Source organism: Oncorhynchus keta, chromosome 20, assembly GCF_023373465.1.
Source record: "Oncorhynchus keta strain PuntledgeMale-10-30-2019 chromosome 20, Oket_V2, whole genome shotgun sequence".
Lineage (NCBI taxonomy): Eukaryota > Metazoa > Chordata > Actinopteri > Salmoniformes > Salmonidae > Oncorhynchus > Oncorhynchus keta.
Window position 1 is genome coordinate 13,505,881 of NC_068440.1, and position 16,723 is coordinate 13,522,603.

The following is a 16,723-nucleotide window of genomic DNA, read 5'->3' on the forward strand; positions in this document are numbered from 1 at the left end:
ACTTTGATGAACAGTTTACCTGCCGTCTACTCTCTTTAGGATTAGGGACATTAGTAATGGGGTCAGACCAATGTCGCTAGTTCAATGTCAGCCCGTTAGAATTGACCTGTTCACACCTCCCTCCCTATTACCATGACAATAAATCCCCAGTCTTTTAATGGTAAATAATAGTACAGTAGCAAGGCTATGTTGATATTCTATGCCACTCTTCTCTTCTGTTCTTTTAAATTTATCATAGAGTTGCTATGGAAAGTTGAACTTTTACATACATGCATCATCTAGTCTCGACGAACTAATTGGCTGAACAGCTAAAAGAAAGTTCAAACCAAAAAATAACAGCATGCTTATTTAAAGCAAGTCTGTTTAGTTGGTGATCAATACCCAATCCGACTGTTTCAACCAGGGTGTAGAGTAGCATCACAACTAGAAAAATATTGTGCAAAAATAGCTGTGCTTTGTTATGACATGTCTCATTTACATTTACATTACATTTAAGTCATTTAGCAGACGCTCTTATCCAGAGCGACTTACAAATTGGTGCATACACCTTATGACAACCAGTGGAACAGCCACTTGCATCTAAATCTTGTTGGGGGGGGGGGGAGAAGGATTACCTACCCTTACTTACCCTATCCTAGGTATTCCTTGAAGAGGTGGGGTTTCAGGTGTCTCCGGAAGGTGGTGATTGACTCCGCTGTCCTGGCGTCGTGAGGGAGTTTGTTCCACCATTGGGGGGCCAGAGCAGCGAACAGTTTTGACTGGGCTGAGCGGGAACTGTACTTCCTCAGTGGTAGGGAGGCGAGCAGGCCAGAGGTGGATGAACGCAGTGCCCTTGTTTGGGTGTAGGGCCTGATCAGAGCCTGTCATTGTCTCTGACAGCTTGAAAAGGGGCTGTCAGGTTCACTGACTGGAGAATTCAAATATCACAAATGTTGGCTGGCCTTTTTCTCGGCCGATATATTAATGCCCGCTGTTTGCTGGTGACAGACACCAAACCCATCTGCAGATAATTGGATCTCCACACAGCCTGAATAATTCTGTCTGAGTGACATTCTACATCATTCGCAAAGTGGCAGCGTAGCATTGATTTACATTGCATTACTTACTTACAACAAAACTAACGAGAGGAGTAGGGGAGACTGGTCAATTGTAAATGGGAGCTATTGTAACACCTTGAATTACTCCAAGCAGAAACAAGCTAGAGTGATAAAACTCATTCAGTACATGCCCATTTAGATCCTCTCCGTGCTTGAAATATTATATTATTTCAGCAAAATCTACTTTCAGCTAAATGTATCACTATTTGATCATTTTATTGGCAATAGTTTGTTTTTTGGGGGTGAAAGTATTTTTTGCACCGGCTGTATTTTTTATACTCTCCTGAGCATTAATGTCCAAGAATTCAAACTATGAGAGTGACTGGTATTGCTTTGAGCTGAATTTACTCAAGCAATTTGATGACAGTTGGAATCAAGTATCTTACAAACATGAGAGGAAGATAAATTCTAAAACCTGCCTGACCTAACATTCAGTTAGTGAAAATTGACATACTGTACCATTGATTCAAGAATAATCTGATTGAATTAAAGTTGTTTTTGAAGCTGGGTAGAAGGCAAAAGAATCCCACCTCTAAGTTGCCATCATTGATCAAACCGTTATTGAAGCATGCTTTAGTCAGGCAATGTCTGAGATGACATTTCCTTTTCCCCAGAGATGCCTCAAGCTGCCCAGCAATGAAAAAGAGGGAGACATTCTTGCTTGTCTACAACAAACTTGATAAATACATACAGTGGGGAAAAAAAGTATTTAGTCAGCCACCAATTGTGAAAATTCTCCCACTTAAAAAGATAAGAGAGGCCTGTAATTTCCACCATAGGTACACTTCAACTATGACAGACAAAATGAGAAAAAAATATTTTTAATGAATTGATTTGCAAATTATGGTGGAAAATAAGTATTTGGTCAATAACAAAAGTTTATCTCAATACTTTGTTATATACCCTTTGTTGGCAATGACAGAGGTCAAACGTTTTCTGTAAGTCTTCACAAGGTTTTCACACACTGTTGCTGGTTTTTTGGCCCATTCCTCCATGCAGATCTCCTCTAGAGCAGTGATGTTTTGGGGCTGTTGCTGGGCAACACGGACTTTCAACTCCCTCCAAAGATTTTCTATGGGGTTGAGATCTGGAGACTGGCTAGGCCACTCCAGGACCTTGAAATGCTTCTTATGAAGCCACTCCTTCGTTGCCCGGACAGTGTGTTTGGGATCATTGTCATGCTGAAAGACCCAGCCACGTTTCATCTTCAATGCCCTTGCTGATGGAAGGAGGTTTTCACTCAAAATCTCACGATACAAGGCCCCATTCTTTCCTTTACACGGATCAGTCGTCCTGGTCCCTTTGCAGAAAAACAGCACCAAAGCATGATGTTTCCCCACTTCACAGTAGGTATGGTGTTGGATGCAACTCAGCATTCTTTGTCCTCCAAACACGACGAGTTGAGTTTTTACCAAAAAGTTATATTTTGGTTTCATCTGACCATATGACATTCTCCCAATCTTCTTCTGGGTCATCCAAATACTCTCTAGCAAACGTCAGACGGGCCTGGACATGTACTGGCTTAAGCAGGGGGACATGTCTGGCACTGCAGGATTTGAGTCCCTGGCGGCATAGTGTGTTACTGATGGTAGGCTTTGTTACTTTGGTCCCAGCTCTCTGCAGGTCATTCACTAGTTCCCCCCTTGTGTGGTTCTGGGATTTTTCTCACCATTCTTATGATAATTTGGACCCCACGGGGTGAGATCTTGCGTGGAGCCCCAGATCGAGGGAGATTATCAGTGGTCTTGTATGTCTTCCATTTCCTAATAATTGCTCCCACAGTTAATTTCTTCAAACCAAGCTGCTTACCTATTGCAGATTCAGTCTTCCCAGCCTGGTGCAGGTCTACAATTTTGTTTCTGGTGTCCTTTGACAGCTCTTTGGTCTTGGCCATAGTGGAGTTTGGAGTGTGACTGTTTGAGGTTGTGGACAGGTGTCTTTTATACTGATAACACGTTCAAACAGGTGCCATTAATACAGGTAACGAGTGGAGGACAGAGGAGCCTCTTAAAGAAGGTCTGTGAGAGCCAGAAATCTTGCTAGTTTGTAGGTGACCAAATACCACAATTTCCAACATAATTTGCAAATAAATTCATTAAAAATCCTACAATGTGATTTTCTGGATTTTATTTCAAATTTTGTCTGTCATAGTTGAAGTGTACCTATGATGAAAATTACAGGCCTCTCTCATCTTTTTAAGTGGGAGAACTTGCACAATTGGTGGCTGACTAAATACTTTTTTGCCCTACTGTACATTCATTGAGGAGAAAGCTCAAACATCAGAGATTCTATAACGATTATTTACAAAGGGTTACAGTGGACAGCTTGTTTCAAGGCTTGACACAGGTCACTACAGACCTGTTCATATACATAAACAATCCATGAATACTTAAAAATGTGTTTCCTTGAGGTAATCAAGGCCAAAACCTAGGAAGAAACCTAGAGAGAAACCAGGCTATGTGGGGTAGCCAGTCCTCTTCTGAATCAAAGAAGCAGGCAGGGGGTAAGGGCCAAGACGAGACGACACTTTACAGAAGCTGTATACAGCGTACAATCTACTTAGCCTTATTCTGCACATCTGAGTGTGTTCATCTTCTACTTGCAGCAGCAGTTAAATATACAGTGGGAATTGACAGAGGAGTGGAGGTGAAGTACTGTAATGAAATATTGAAAAGTTGAGATGTGCAAGGACACTTCTGAGGGCATCCGTAATGATCAAATCAACCTGTTGATTGGAACAGTTTATAGCCTACTTCCGCACGTAAGACCATTAATGATGTCCTCATTCTGTCATAGTGCTAACAAATGCGTCCATTATTGCCACCCATTACCATATCACCACTTATTAGCTTGACTGTTATGTGAACTGTTAATGAGGTTTGCCATGTGACGAAGGAAGGAAAGATGTATACATTTCCAAAAGAATCATGATGACCTCTTTCAAGATCTTCCTTACTGTGATCTCTGACAGTCCCTGCTATGGTTTCTCCCAAAACGGGTTTATTATCCACACCTGCAGGTATGCTTTGTGACTGAATAACTCACTGTACTGTACGACAGCTCCCACACTGGAGGATCACAAGCTTTCTCTAATCCCTCCAACCCCCCCGAGTGGTGGAGCCAACACCTTATCTACAGAATGTGTCAGAGCTCAGATGCCGAATGGACTGACAGTGAATGCACAGCCACTATAAATAACTGCAGGTTATCATAGACTGTGTACCTCACTGTCTTCCGTTGTGGCTGTGTTTCTTTCCCTGCCCACGCTCTCAACAATAACTGCCAGATTCAATAGGGCTGTGCCTAATCTCTGATTCAGGCTTGATCCTATCTTAAGTCCAGGTTTTATCTTAAGACCTCAGATTAATGACAGAGAGGAGAAAGACAATTGAGATTGCCTCAACCGGTGAAGCAGGGTAGGCAAACATGTCATGGCTAAATGCCTAAACAAAGTGGTGTATGAGGTGGCATGTGCGTTATGCCCCTAGGTTACAATACTGGACCCGTTCTAAGAAAAAAATAATAAGCAAGGAAAGTTTCCCACTATTTTAATACAGCTTGACAATTAGTGGTTAGAAATGCTTCTGTATCTATTATCAAAATTGTTACAGTTGTGTAGTGACATTTCAGTAGTTTCCGCAGTTCAGTTCTGTTTTGTGTGATCAAAATGGAACCAAAATACTTTCTGTGGAGTCACACAAACTGAATGAAAGCCATGATTTAAAATCTACTGTATGTTCTCAGTGACATATTTTCAGATAAACTGAATAAGAAAAATGTTTTTGTTGATATTAGTACATGAATATTTCAAAGATAGTATAACCTTGTTGCCACATTAAGAAGATGCATGGACAAGGTGGTATTCCCATGATTTATCTTCATGATTTATGTTGAAGGATTTGAGGACTGAGAAGTCATGGATGTTGCTCAATAGTCATTCATTTCCCAGTTATGAGGCCTATTCATGCTTTAACATGTAATCTTCAGGCCTTCAAATGCCAAGTACAATGACGTCTCCTAATTTCACCAAACGCAAACGAGTCCTTGAGCTGTACTGAACCAATGTTTTGCCAAAATGTTATTTAATGCTACTGTTCACTATTGCATCCTGTTAAAAATGCATAGGAAATGAAACTGTGTGGGTGAGTCATCAATTATTTATATGATTGTCGCAATCAGTAATAAGAAGATTTGGTGCAGCAGCAGTGAAAGAGGTTGACATTCAAGGCTTTGTGTACTCTTGAGAAAAATAGTTGAGTATGTTAAGAGGAACAGGACACAGGAAGGCTTCTCTACACTTGACATTTATAAGCAGCTTTTATAAGAAGCTTTTATAAGACTATCATTTCACATTCCGATCACTCATTCAGCTCATTTAAACATTAAAACGTGTGTCCTGTGTCTACATTGTGTACCGATTTCCGTTTCTAATTTAATAAGAGTTCATGACTGGGGTGGCTGTTATTTTCACTATTCATTTCATAATGTTTTTTCATCATTCCAAATAAGAATGAAAACATCATCATCGCATGGGTAACCTGGTGGTGGAGACAGGAGAAACAACCAATCAATCAGATAACCCATGATGCGAGGCAAACTCAGCAGTGCCTGAAGTACACCTAGCCTTCAGAGAACAAATACAACAATTAGCCAGGCACATCTGTCCTTTTTGATGGAGTGAAAGGTAGGTTGACACACACGAAACATCCTCTGAATGATAATGAGTGTTAATCGTGCAACGTTTCACAAAAGAATACAGTATATAGTACCTTTTTGGACTTTTTGATTCATTTTATTGTATACAGTATTGTGTGTGTCAGATTATTGAGCTACTGTGACTGCCAGACACTATCATTTTGTACTTATATTACTCTCTGAATGGTAGGCAACAGATAAGTCACAGTGGCTGTCACACTAAAATCTTAATTTGGACCTAAATCGTGAGGCATATAGGGTTCATCTCACTTTTGATTGGCTTCTAGTAGTTGAAACGTGTGCACAAATTTAGAAATTCCTTATTCTCACACAACTGACTTCAAAACACGGAGGGAGGTGATAGATTGAAACGTCTGTGCAAATTTTTCCTTCCACTGCCTGCTGTAAAAAAGACATGACAACATTTTGTACTTTTGTTTGCTAACCACTCATAACTTGTAGGTTTACCAAAAGCCTTGTAGCTTCCAGACCTACTCCACTGTCCATTGGTTATTCATGGGTTGTCGAAAAAAATTAAACAGCACTTTTGCTATGAGGCTATTGGGAAGCTCACCTCAGTTCATTTTTGCAGTTCCCCTCCCATGAAATAAGTAGGACTTATTGTAAAGAAGTTCCAGGTTGATGACGTGGCATGCTTTACATGGGGTGGCATAAACATTTGACAGAAAGCTGTTGCTCTGTTCTCTCCCCAAACATTGTAATCTGTGATTAAACACCCCAATCTAAATTTTTGTGTGACTTTAATATCACTGATAAGGACAAGCTTAGTACATAAACACCCATTGCACTGTCGCTGTTGTTCTCTACATCTGGTGCTGTGACAATTTTTTTCATATCCTTTTGCAAAACCTTTTTTGCCACATCAAGATATTTGCTTATGAATAATTTATATGGGACTTGAAGGGCTTTGAGAAGGCTTCCGCTCTAGCAATGTGAAAAATATGTTTAAATTGTCATCTTGGAGGTGTTGTATTGTATTTTGTTAACAAATTCAACCTGAAATATGGGCTTTATGCCTTAAACATAATGTCTCGTTAAGAGTGGTATGCAGTGCTTTGGCAAAAGGAAAGATGAGGCAGGAAAGTGCTGTACTAGCAAAAAAAACAAAAAAACATGGAGACATGTGGCGCTAATGTAGCTTCCATACCTCCGGCTGCCACAGCCAATAGATGTGCTGCTGCGTCTGCTCCATACTGCAGCACTGCGGCAGCAGAGACACCTCTCCCCCCTCCTCTTTTTGTTTCCTTGAGCAGAGGATGGATTGATGGGGTTAGGCAAGGGACTGAGAGATCAGAAGATAAAAGACCTAAAAATGTATTTAATTGTTGTTTTTTTGTCAACGAAGTATACAAAATACTCTAATGTCAAAGTGGAAGGACAATTATAACAAACATATATATACAGTGACCTTGGAAAGTATTCAGACCGCTTGACTTTTTCCATATTTTGATAGGTTAATAAAGTCTTATTCTAAAATTCATTGAATAGTTTTCCCCCTTATCAATCTCTACATAATACCGCATAATGACAAATCAAAAATAGGATTTTAGAATTTTTGCTAATTTATAAAATAAAATAAATAACTGAAATATCACATTTACATAAGTCTTCAGGCCCTTCACTCAGTACTTTGTTGAAGCACATTTGTCAGCGATTACAGTCTTGAATTTTCTTGGGAATGACGCTACACGCTTGGCACACCTGTATTTGGGGAGTTTCTCCTATTCTTCTCTGCAGATCCTCTCAAGCTCTGTCTCTCCGGAAAGATGGTGCTGAAGAACATTTCTGACGTTTTACATTCTACCAACCAATAGTGCTATTATGTTAGTTTTTTTGCGTTTTGTGTAATTTATGTTTTTACTTACTGTGTACATAATGTTGCTGCTACTTCTGGACATCAGAACAGCGATTACTCACCGGGTACTGGAATAAACTTTTTCCCTTATCGAGTCCGACGAGAAGGATATCCTGCTTTCACTGGAACAGACCCAGATCCACGCCTTTTGCGTGAAGAAAAGACACAGGAAAAGGGCCCGCAGATCTGGCAGCCTTCTGAGAATCCGTAGGCAAGCGAGTAAATTCCCACTGTCATCTGTCTTCTTGCTAACGTGCAATCATTGGAAAATAAAATTGATGACCTACGATTAAGATTATCCTAACAATGGGACATTAAAAACTGTAACATATTATGTTTCACCCAGGCGTGGCTGAACGGACAATATAGAGCTAGCGGGATTTTCCATGCACCGGCAGACAGAGACGCTACCTCTGGTAAGACAAGGGATGGGGGTGTGTGTCTATTTGTCTATAACAGCTGGTTGCGATGTCTAATATTAAAGAAGTCTCGAGGTAATGCTCGCCTGAGGTAGAGTACCTGATAAGCTGTAGGCCACACTATCTACCAAGAGAGTTCTCATATATATTATTCGTAGCCGTCTATTTACCACCACAGAACGAACCTGGTACTAAGACCAACTCTATAAGGCCATAAGCAAAGAAGAAAATGCTCACCCAGAAGTGGCGCTCCTAGTGGCCAATGCAGGCAAACTTAAATCAGTTTTACCAACTATTTACCAGCATTTCACATGTGCAACCAAAAAAATAAATAATCCTAGACCACCTTTATTCCACACACAGAGATGCATACAAAGATCTCCCCTGCCCTCCATTTGGAAAATCTGACCATAATTCTATCCTCCTGATTCCTGCTGTCATGACTGTCTTGATGTGGTCCTTCTGTAGCTCAGTTGGTAGAGCATGGCGCTTGTAACGCCAGGGTAGTGGGTTCGATCCCCGGGACCACCCATACGTAGAATGTATGCACACATGACTGTAAGTCGCTTTGGATAAAAGCGTCTGCTAAATGGCATATATTATTATATTAATATTATATTAGGTCAGGACAGTCAGTTACAGGAGATCACAACCCTACAGATTATCTCTCAACCCCAACAGAGGAGGAGAGATCTAGGGTTCTGATTATGCGGGGGGGGGGGGTTATGGCCCCTCACGGCCCTGGTAAATCTCAGGCCACAGACAAATTCCTTTGTCCCGTTACTATGGAGAACTAGCCTCAGAACATTAAACATGAAATAAAGGGACTTTGGAACAATGGTTTCCGTCAGCCACAATGGTGGCCATGACGATAGATGGACTAGGAAAATGTATGTAATTTTTGTTCTGTTATTAAAGGTTAATAGATGACGTTATTACGAAAACATTGTAATGTGAAGGGTTTTCCTAGTATATGTCTGATGTTTATACATTGCACGTTGTATGGAAAATATCCAAATCAAAGAGAATGTTTTGGGGAAGTTAAGTTGAATTACGTTTAGTTAAGTTAAGTTAATGTTAAATTGTCTAAAATGGGATTTGAGAAAAACCTAACCATTGCCTCATTAACTTGGTACGCCCAGAGAATTGCCCTAAAGGCGGTTACGCCCACTTCTGACCCAAGGGTATAAAACCTGTGAGTATAGAATTTACGACAGGACTACAGCTGCAGCAGAATCTGAAAAAGTCAACCAACCCAGAACGCAATGCAAGTTTGAGGACAAAGAAGTCCTTTTCTACTCAAGCTACAGATGAGTAGCTGTGTCTAAGCTGGTGAATTCAAGTCGAACCACCTAGCCTCCATCTCCCATCGAATCGTGGTATCTAAAGGGTTTCATTCCTATGCTGTGAGCTCTGAGCTACAGAGCTGTCTGTCCTCAGAAGACCCCTTCCAGAGCAAAGGGGGGAGGGAACAGACTCCTAAGCCAAAAGGGACACGGATACCGGGAAGACGAGCAACAAGGTGCGCAGGAGAAGTGCGTCATCGAACAACCTAACGGTCCAGCAGTGAATCCCCAGAGATCACCCCCCACGTAATTACATCATTATATTCCGATCCATAAGAGCGGCAGTTTGAGGCAAGGTTAGAATAGCATAGCTGACAAATTCACCCAAATGTATATTTCTCTTGTGTACCTCTTTTTCTCTCTCTTTTGAAATTCCCATTGTGAGTAACACGCGCCATAGTGTGTTGGCCCGTTATACTAAGTTCTAATCAATAGCCTATAATGTGTTTTGTCTATGTGTGTCTTTTACCATCATTTTAGCTATTAAGTAAATAAATATTCAATTAAGATTGGTGTGGTACAAATGTATTAGTGGGACCCGGGTCCGTGCAGATTCAAGGGCTATACGACGTTCAGATTATGAGATTGACAGAGGCAACTGGTTAATTAGCGGCTGTTGTAAAATCGATATTCTGATATTCTTTCAGTTAATTTGGGAAATAGAAACTCAATAAAAAACTAGTTTTCCCATGGTGCCCCAGGTTAATCAGTTAATAATTGCTTGATTCAGTTAATCACGTAATTAGAAACTTGTAATCATTCAATGAGCAAGTCTTCACATTAACCAATACAACATCACGACACTGCTTCCAAGCAAAAACTAAATCAGTCACGTTGTTATAAAGGAATTGGAGACAAGCGCAGGATCACAAAATAGGGTTTTTTAATACTCCCAAAACAAGTATACAAAAACACTGGGCTGTACCAAACAAAAGAGCGAGGGTAAACCTTGTTGAACGACGCAGGACAATACCCGTAATACACAATATATATAGCATGTAGCATAACAGCTGCACCAAAGCGTACGTACTCACACGACTTCATCAATAAGTGCATCGACAACGTCGTCCCCACAGTGACTGTACATACAGTAGGTAGGTGTAAAGTGACTATGCATAGATAATAAACAGCCAGTAGCAGCAGTAAAATCAAGAGGGAGGTGTGAAGTACAGAAACTCAAATAGCAAACCCCAAATAGCAAGCAATGCAGGTGTAGATGCACCCTCTGTAGCGCCTTACGGTCGGATGCCGAGCAGTTGCCATACCAGGCAGTGATGCAACCGGTCAGCATGCTCTCGCTGGTGCAGCTGTAGAACGTTGACATATCTTTTCAGTCTCCTGAGGGGGAAAATGTGTTCTCGTGCCCTTTTCAGGACTGTCTTGGTGTGTTTGGACCATTCTAGTCTGTTGGTGATGTGGACACCAAAGAACTTGAAACTTTCGATCCATTCCACTACAGCCCCGTCGATGTCAATTGGTGCCTGTTCGGCCCTCCTCTTCCTGTAGTCCACGATCAGCTCCTTTGTCTTGCTCACATAGATGGGGGGGTTGCTGTCCTGGCACCACACTGCCAGGTCTCTGACCTCCTCCGTGTAGGCTGTCTCGTCATTGTCGGTGATAAGGCCTACCACTTTTGTGTCATCAGCAAACTTAATGATGGTGTTGGAGTCATGCTTGGCCACACAGTCTTGGGTGAACAGGGAGTACAGGAGTTGACTGAGCACGCACCCCTGAGTGTCCCCAGTGTTGAGGATCAGCATGGCAGTGTAGAGTGCGATTGAGATTGCGTCATCTGTGGATCTGTTTGGGCGGTTTACGAATTGGAGTGGGTCTAGGTTTTCCAGAATGATGGTGTTGATGTGAGTCATGACCAGCCTTTCAAAGCACTTCATGGCTACGTGATGTAGGTATTACAGACTCGGTCAGGGAGAGGTTGGAAATGTCAGTAAAGACACTTGCCAGTTGGTCTGCGAATGCTCTGAGTACACGTCTTGGTAATCCCTATGGCCCCGCGGCCTTGTGAATGACCAGTTTAAAGGTCCTGCTCACATTGGTTACGCGATAGTGATCACACAGTGATCCAGAACAGCTGGTGCTCTCAGGCATGCTTCATTGTTGCTTGCCTCGAAGAGAGCATTAAAGTCATTTAGCTCGTCTGGTTGGCTCATGTCACTGGCCAGCTCGCGGCTGGGTTTCCCTTGCAGTCCGTAATAGTTTGCAAGCCCTGCCATATCCGACGAACGTCAGAGCCGGTGTAGTAGAATTCAATCTTAGTCCTGTATTGACACTTTGCCTGTTTGATGGTTCGTCTGAGGGCATAGTGGGATTCTTATAAGCGTCCGTATTTGGCCTTGTGTTTTAGGTTATTGTCCTGCTGAAAGGTGAATTAATCTCCCAGTGTCTGGTGGAAAGGAGACTGAACCAGATTTTACTCTTGGATTTCACCTGTGCTTAGCTCCATTCCATTTATTTTTTATCCTGAAAAATTCCCCAGTCCTTAACTATTACAAGTATACCCATAACATGATGCAGCCACCACAATCTTTTGGGAAAAAACATAATTCTAATTTGACATTATGTGGTATAGTGTGTAGACCAGTGTCAAAATATGTAAACGTAATCAATTTTAAATTCCAACCGTAACACAACAAAATGTGGAAAAAGTCAAGGGGGTGAAAACTTTCTGAAGGCACTGTACCATGAATGAACTGGCATCAGATTGACACTATTTTCAAGGACAGGAGACATGAAATGGACATAAAAGTGCACAGATAAAGAACTTTCACTCACAATGATGTCAGACTCATGACTCGTTTCTCCTTGAACTCTTGGACAGACAAACTCCTGAGTGCTGTAAGAGTGAACTGTCAACACTAACAAATCTGCAGGTATTCTCAGAAATTGTTTCGCTGAAATTGTAGTTAGTGTTTTGTTGGTTTTATGACACTGTAGGCACTCAAAGCGCTATGACGTAAAGTGCAGAGAGCTGGAGTAATGGTAGTTTGTAGATGGCCCGTTTTCTCCTGTCCTTGATAGAGACTTCATAGGAGTAACAAAGACCCAGTGCACTACTTTTGTCATACATACAATACAAGTCAAATGTTTGGACACACCTACTCTTTTGATATGAGTTTAACTATCAGCTGTGAACTGAAAGTAAATCAGGGGCCAACCATTTCAACCGGTGTAGAGTGGCTGTATAGGTGTCACTGGCAGAAAGTAATCTTACCTTTCTGGTCTCACACAGATTTTTACCAGGAAAGGAAATTAAACTTCTACTGCTTGTAGACATGAATAAAGATGTCTAAATCAAACAGGTGTCACTTTGCATTTAAAACATAATTGACAAACTTTCATGACAAGTTCATGCTTTGCAAATCACAATATTGGTGTGGATGTTGGCGTATGCTAAATGTAAAATTTACAGTCAATTCTAAAAACGTTTAGAAATTATGTCCCTGGATCCACAGCCCATGAGCTATGCACTTAGAGGGATGCAGGGAATGGATGGAAATAAACCAAGCATGACTGGTGGCCCTATGAAATTACATCCTCAGCTCACCGCAACACCAATCCATAAAATGTACTGCTCTCACACTGCTCGCTGTTTGTGATCATTCACAAAGTTAATTTGCACTTTACACAGTCTAACTTTTAAGAATCTCAAAGGAATGCATAGAATACAGAAGGTAGATGTTTTCAAATGTAATGAAAATAAATGTACACAGCCCCAGAGGATTAATTCTGACTCTGCGAGAGGAAGTGTTGGGTATTAGTCATTGACAGCAAATACAGCCTTTTACTGACATGATGTTTCATAACTTTTGGGGCTAGGCGTCCCGCTTGCGGTGAAACTGGAGGGCGCGCAATTCAAATAAATAATCATAAAAATTATGGCTATTAAACATTTAGGAAACATGTGTTTTATATCGGTTGAAATCTTATATTCTTGTTAATATAACTGCACTGTCCGATTTACAGAAGCTTTTACAGTGAAAACATGCCATGCGATTGTTTGAGGACGGCGCCCCACTTCAAAATATTTTTTTCACCGGCACAGGTTTCATAAATTCACAAATAGCGATTAAATAGTCACTTACTTTTTGAACATTTTCCTCAGATTTGTCATCCAAAATGTCCCAGCTATAACATGTAGTGTCGTTTTGTTAGATAAAATCCTTCTTTATATCCCAAAAAGTCTGTTTAGTTGGCGCCATCGAGTTGAGTAATCCACTCGTTCAACATGAAGAGAAAGGAATCCAAATATCTACCCCTAAACTTTGTTTCAACAAGTCAAAATACTTTTCTATTTACTCCTCAGATACCTTAAAATGTAATCAAACTATAATATTTATTCCGGAAAGAAGTATGTTCAATAGGAAACCAATTTTAGCAGGTGCGTCCTGTCTTCATGGCGCGCGCAAACACGAATTTCCAAGACTGTGTCCCTGTATTAAAACGGATATTTCTTATTCATTTTTGAAGTTACCAGCTTGAAACCTTGAACATAGACTGCTGACACGCTGTGGAAGCCATAGGAATTGCATCCAGGGAGCTAATTTTCAGTATGACCTTATACTTGCCATTCTAAGAGGATGGTCCCTCAAAAATAAAACATTTCTGGTAGTTTTTTCTTTGGATTTTCTCTTACCATATTTATTGTGTTATAGTCTCCTACATTATTTTAACATTTCTACAAACTTCAAATAATTATATGCATATCCTGGCTTCAGGGCCTGAGCAACATGCAGTTTACTTTGGGCACATCATTCAGGCGAAAATTAAGAAAAAAGGGGCCTAGACCGAATACGTAAAAAAAAAAAATGCATCATCATTTGATAACATCTTAACCTCCATGCAAACATGCCCCTGCTCAAATAAGCTTGAGAGTGACTCACTATCTATCTACGCCTGTCTAGCTTTGTCTGGTGAAATGCACTGTATGACTCTTACCATGTCAGACGCTATAACACAAAGGCAGGATTCTGATCTATGAGGACAAATATGATCAAGTGAGCCAAGGAAATTAAATATTTTATCATTCCCAATAAATGGGAGGCAGTGGAATGTGCTAGGTAATGACTTCTCCGCAATGTTTATCTTGGGCACAAAACACAATTCCTCATGCAATTAGGAGCTACTAATGTGTCAGTAAAATGTTTCACATGAATCATAGGCTACCACTTTAATTTACACTTTATTATTGAGATGACTTAGGCTATTTATGAAAATACCACTGTAAAATGCGTGGCTTGTGTTTCAACAAATCTGTATTTAGAAGCACTCAGCAAATAGGCATAATTGAAAATATATAATTAAAAAGCTGATACAATGAGCCTACGGGATACATACGGGAGATTGTGTTAGATATGGTTTTAGGACAATCTGGAACAGCACAACACTATTTCACAGCCTAATTTCCACAAGTCTCACAGACAGGCACTAAAGCACCTGAGTTGCGGGCCTGGCAGTGGGCCTGCGTGGTCTCCGTTTCCGACCGAGAATAACAACGTCCAACCTTCTGCTGGCCATGAGTAGGCCTACGTCATCCACATCCAGCGCTTAGCTCATGCAAGTGATTTGGGTGCTATAAATGTGTCAGGTGCATTAAGCAAACTTTATTTCCGGTTGGCTGATCAAAGAGATCAACAGCAACACTTTTACTTCGGCATTTAAAAAGGTTAGACATTTCAAAGTTTCAGGTGCGTGGGAATAATGGATATCAAAATTAAAACTAGAACACTGCTCTTAGTAGGTATCACTTGCGTTTATTCAGTTTACTTATTGGCATACCGGCCTTTGTCATTTAAGTAAAAATAGAACATAATTTGCTCACCTAGGTTTGTGCAGTACTGTTGTTACTTATTATGTAGCTTAATTAGTAGCAAAGTATGATTAGGGTAACTTGAAAGTAATTTCAAATCTTCGATAGTTTGACTAGACACAACATTCATGCTCTCCATCGGTCTCTCTTGAGGAAAAAAGGCAATGAACTTATAAACAAATGAAAATAGCTTTGGTCTTGTTTTTCCTAAGTAGTGAGCACTGTTTTTTTGAGCACAAACAATCAAATGCACCCTGACCAGCAGGCCATCTGGGTGGTTTCTCCCATTTTGATAGGCTACTAATCAAATCAATCATATGGAAAAGCTTGGCTGAAAGTCTAAGTACCAAATGCTTGAAACTTGAAAATTGGAACATAATTGTGTTGATATGGTGGGGTTAAAATGGTAAATCTGTTGTAGTAGCCCAGGGATGGGTAACTGGTGGACCATGTGCCGCGCCACCCTTTTTGAAGGCCCTCAGTCGGTGTCTCAACTTACTGTTGCAAGATAGAATAGTAGAATACACAAGAACCCACATTGACTTCGTAAGTCAGTCCCACTCAGATATCATATCATAAAAACAAACATTTCTCTCCACCCTACGGCAAAATGTGTAGAATTGCATGAAATGAGTTGTAAAATTGCAGCAAAATTGCTTTAAAATGACAACACTTTCTCTACTCCCCATGGCAAATGTGTAGAATTGCAGCCACATGAAAAAGGCAAAGAAAATGACTGAACAAGTTAGTCTCTAGTTAAATGTCTTTGTTTAATGTGGTTTAGGTGCATTGGAATCTGAGCACGGAAGAAGAGAGCAGAAAGTGAAGTTAGACATTTTAAAAGCCTTTTAAACATATACATCAACATATGTAGAGACCAAGCTGTATTATCCCCTGTGATAATTACAAAGGTTGGTATTTAAATGTATGAGTTTAATGTTGAGAAAAGAGGATCTCATAAGTAGCAACGGGTAGCAAGATTTTAGTTCAGTTGTAACCTACCAGGGGGGGAAGAGGAAACATAGCTGCATTCAGAGGTCTTAGCATGAATGAGCAATGAAGACTGAAAAGAGTTGACAGACTCTTATGTCTCTTAAAATGTATCAGGCCTGTGGCAATGGAGCTCCTGGAACACTGTCTTTTCTTCATCCACTATGGATGACCAGAATGCCAATGAGGCTAAAGCAGGCACTGTCAGATCTCTCTCTGAGTGAGTAGTCTGTGAAACTTGTGTATGGGTTCTCTCTAGAGTGTTATGTGTTAAATAGTCTCAAGAAAACATTGTGTCACCAAGATGTCCGACTTGTTCTATGTTACAAGGTAGCGAGATAATGGGCCAGACCGCTCAATGAATTCAACTTCTGTGTGAATAGGGTGACAGAAGCACGGCATACTTCAGTTCATATATGTAATTCTGTGTCTTGAAATAATTAAATAAATACATCTGTAATATAGTACATTTTTTT